At 32.0% G+C, this 5,000-nt stretch overlaps 1 protein-coding gene across 2 annotated transcripts in view; it reads left to right on the forward strand.

Moving 5' to 3' along the window:
* The window catches only part of LOC137647200 (uncharacterized), a 66,164-nt gene that overhangs the window by 30,596 nt on the left and 30,568 nt on the right, over positions 1-5,000 (forward strand). The window lies entirely within an intron of this gene.

The raw sequence follows: 5,000 nt of genomic DNA on the forward strand, positions 1-5,000 counted from the left end.
TCCTTATCAAAGGTAACATATTAGTGTGTAATGAAGTTCTCACTGATTGATAAATTTAGTGCACAGGAAATCTTTCTTTGTTTTACAGCCGAATAAAATAGAATTCTTTGTCAAAGGTAACACATTAGTTTGCAATGAAGTTCTCACCTATTGGTAAATTTGGTGGATAGAAAATCTTACGAGTAACAATATAGAATCCCAGTAAGATATTTTAGGAATGATTGTTTAGGAGTATTCAAATATATAACCTATATATTTTACTATTAGCTTTCTCTTTTATATCAGGCCGAATATATCAAATACTTTATAAAGAAATTGAAGACTATTACACAGCAGTTTTGCCAGATATGGGGATATGTCCCTAGATTTGGGGTTATTTGAGTTTCTGATGGGGGTATTCTGCACAAATTTCTATGAAGAAGAAACGAAGATGAGTAAACCTTTATATTGTTGCAATTAGTTTACTTGAACCTACATGAAGTATAGTGAATAATTTCTCTATTGGCATAGCCTACATGATCAGGAAAAAAATATATTTGTGAAAATGAGGATTTTTGGGTTCTTTGGGTTTTTTTTTTTTTTTATCAAGAGTTTTGGGGATTTTAGACTAACCCATCTGGCTAGACTGTATTACTGTAGTCTGTACGATATTTTCGCGTGAGTTTACATGTGTACAAATAACGGATGATTTGGATAGCATACAGAACTCCGATCTGAGAGAGAGAGAGAGAGAGAGAGAGAGAGAGAGAGAGAGAGAGAGAGAGAGAGAGAGAGAGAGAGAGAGAGAGAGAGGTGTTAGATGATATTGGCTAGACACTAGAAATTCTTAAATCATTCAATGATTATTGACGAAGCCTAGATGCCAGAAATATGTTGAAGAGCCAAGAGAATGTTATCTCGAACTAGATATGTGAATTATCATCACAAGGCATATACATGTTGTCAAATATATATATATATATATATATATATATATATATATATATATATATATATGCCATCAAGCAAAAATACTAGTAATGGCCACCCATACTAGGATGGTTTGCTGTGAGCCATCAGTCAAGTCTCCCACCATCACCAATCCGTACTAGTCAGCGTGGTGATGAAAACTGGCCAAGCCCCAAATAGGAATTGATACGTCTGAGACCTTTGTCCTGCAGTGGACTAGAAACGGCTGCATTTTTTGTTGTTGCACATATATATATATATATATATATATATATATATATATATATATATATATATATATATATATATATCCCTAAAGATATTTCATATTCCTTATTCATTACTTCTATATAGTATTTTATTTCCTTTTCTCACTGGGCTATTTTCCCTGTTGGATCCCTAGGGCTTGTAGCATCCTGCTTTCCCAACTAGGGATATAGCGTAGCTAGTAAAAACATCCATAAAATTTATCCACCCTGTTTTTATATATTGGCTGGTTGCCATAGTAACCACACCCTGTGAATCACTTTTCGGGAATGTTTCTTTTCCCTCATATTGATGTAACCATTTATAAGAATTCGATACAAGAAGCATTATCAGACGATTTCAGACATTGATTAAAGATGGAAAATGTGCATTTCGTTTGGCACTGGTGAACCGGTTCAAACCAGAATCGACAATCGATCTTGAACGTACTTGGAGAAATATTTTCTTACCTGTAGCAACCGGATGAGAGCTTTATAATATAGGTCGTTACCTTTTTATGGAAAGGTCACATTGTATTCCGAGAAAAGGGTATAAATAGGTCTTGCATTTCAAAGTTTTAGCCTTCCTCCTATACTTGGGGTATTGAAGCAGCGAAATAAGATTTATTTTAATGTTTATACTGTTCTTAAAATATCTTATTTTATTTGTTAATTACTTTTCTTGTAGTTTAGTTATTTCCTTTTCTCGCTGGGCCATTTTCCATGTTGGAGCCCTTGGGCTTATTGCATCCTGCTTTTCCAGCTAGGGTTGTAGCCTAGCTTGTAATAATGTTACTACTACTACTACTACTACTACTACTACTACTACTACTAATAATAATAATAATAATAATAATAATAATAGTTAATAATAATAATAATAATAGTTAATAATAATAATAATAGTAATAGTAATAATAATAATAATTATAATAGTAGTAATAGTAATAATAATAATGATAATACTAGGAAGGCTTGTTAAGTCCAATATAATTTGACATATTCAATTTTTGTGCCTCGTTTCCCCATCTCTTGTCTCCTCGAGAGTAATTTCTTATCCAAGTCACTTCATTCCATCTCATGAATCACATTGGAGTGGCTTCTGAAACGTCCTTATTAGACGGGTCAGTATTCATGGCTACCTTCATTTGTTCAATGGAATAACCGTCAGTTATGCAGGCCTTGTAAATAACCACATGAAATCTTTACAGTTAATATTTTGCTTCTTATATGTCCTTTGTGGCTGCTATATTAATGCTCGTTTCATGATATATTTAAGCTATAATGGCCTCTCCAATATATAAGTTACGTGTTCAATTGTAATAAAGCTAAGTATATATCATATTCCAGTATGAAATAAAGAATATGCATATAATTAGAATTATGTTCATTTCGTGTTCATTTGTAATAAAAATGCATATTCACTGTACTTAAGTAATAAAAAATAAGTGGTAATTGATCTAGTGTGACGAATGGTATTTTTTTCTTTTTATTTTAATGAATATTTTGTCACGTTTCTCTTGGAAAGTATTTATTCAACGTTTGGAATGATTGAAATTGTAGTTTTAAGGACTTCATCCCTTCAATTATTATTTAAATACTATTTTAGCATTGGTGTAAAGAAATAATTTATAGTGTTATTTTAATTATATTTTTTTATTAATATACGATAAGGAGGCACATCATATTAAAGAAAACCTTATCCGGACTTTGTTTCTGGTATGGTAACTATTTTGATGCATTTAACAAATAAATATTTATCACCTCGGTCAATGAAGTTTGGAGGAAGTTATGTTTTCGCCCCTGTTTAACTGGTTGTTCGATAACAACTTGTGAAACTTTCTAGTATTAGTTTTCGTGTTGATACGTGGAAGTGATTCAATTTTGAAAGTCCTAGGTCAAAGGTCTAGGTCGAGAAATAAGCTGCCGTGGTGGAGGTCTGTACTCATAATACATTTCTAGTTTGTGACTTTTTTCCCTTTATTAATAAGAGTTAAGTATTTTCACATGCAATTTACCTGAATCTTCTCGATATTAGAAAGTACCTTGAACGTACTAATACGAAAACCTAAGTGATTTGTTTGGATATTGCGAAGTATGTGGTTATGTCAGTTAATGTTAGTCCAAAATCATTAAATTCTCTGTTGGAGCCCTTGGCTTGCTATTCCAATTAGGGTTGTAGCTTAGCTAGAAATCATAAAAATAATAATAACTACAATGTATGCACGAAGTTCTGTGTTTATCTTAATTGGTTGACTACATGTGTCTGGTTGTCCATCGTAAAGATTTTCAAAGCTTTTTTATGATATTGATTAAATATTACGAAGTCCGAGGCTACAATCCCAGATAGAGGTCATTTTCCATGTATTTATTTTTCGTTGTTGATAGGCTATTGAAAGTTAGTCTTCTGCTTTATTTACATTCTTGTTTTCTGATTCCATATTGCTGCTCAACTTAAATTTCAAGGTGCAACTGCAGTGTTTGCCTCCAGGTATATCTGCCAAATTTTATAAGTTAAATCCCATCTTAATTCACCATATCTGTTATGTTAATCAATGCAAATGTTTTCATTATTGAATTTTCCTTAATCGACCATTTTCAATGACTACAAAATATGATTGAGCAAGTTTCCCTTGTATGATAATTTGTGTTTTATCTATTTATGAATGATCTTTTAAAGAATAAATTTTACAATTCTTTGGCGAAAGGCTTGTAACAGCCTCTTTCGACGACAATTGGGGTTGTGACGTCAGTTACTCATTACAGTAAAGCAGTTTGTTTTCTTCATCTTCTTGCGTTAAATTTAAATCACGAGACCTTCTCGTGCAATTTGAGAGGTTCGGACATTTCCTTTTGGTTTTCATTATCATTTTTATTATTATTATTAGCAGTTTACTCGTATCTACAATCTTAGTTATAAAATGGCTGGATGCTACAAACGCAAGGGCTCCAATAGGGAAAAAATAGCATTTACTTGCGGTTTGAAGTAAATAGGTGCAATTGTGCTTTTATTATAATCTCCGTGCTTCCATAGCCTTGTGGCCTAATTTGTACAATGTCCTGATTGACAATTATCAGTGACACTTTGTGTGACTTGCAGAAGGATTTTGCTAATACAAATGTAAATTTCATTAATTTTTTTTTTTCAGATTTTAGTAAATAGACATCAATTATTGATGCCTTAAAAGGTTACTTGGCCAAATTCCAGCAAAACAGAATGCTGAATAAAAAGTTTAATTTTTAACCTCTGTTCTTCGCTTTCTCTGCCTTGAATGTTTTATAGATTTTAAAGACTCCATATCTTCGGCGCGCATCTTGTGGCCCTTTCGCAGAAAAAAAATTGGCTATATATCAGTCTTAGGCAATATATTCTTCAGTATTGTTTGGTTGTATAGTTTGAGAAGGCAGGCTGCTTTTTTTGCGTTTAATAACGATGCGCTCAGAACCCCCTCTATTCAAGAGAGTCTTCTTTCCGCGAGTATGAAAAATTAGAAATTCAATATTATTATTATTATTATTATTATTAGTAGTAGTAGTAGTAGTAGTAGTAGTAGTAGTAGTAGTATCATCATCATCATCATTGGGTATTAAAAATCCAGTCATTCATCTTCGCATATTCAAGGTCATGAGCTCTCACTCTTTTTTTCCGGCTGAAGAGGTACTTTGGAAATATTAATAAAATACCCGACTTTAAAATATTCATTGATATATGACCGGATTTTTAACTAATATTTTCAGATACATTATGGTGCTTACTTCAAGATATTATAATCGTAAAATTAAGTTATAGTGAAAACACAGAAAAAA

The sequence above is a fragment of the Palaemon carinicauda genome, chromosome 9 (assembly GCF_036898095.1).
Source record: "Palaemon carinicauda isolate YSFRI2023 chromosome 9, ASM3689809v2, whole genome shotgun sequence".
NCBI classification, from domain to species: domain Eukaryota; kingdom Metazoa; phylum Arthropoda; class Malacostraca; order Decapoda; family Palaemonidae; genus Palaemon; species Palaemon carinicauda.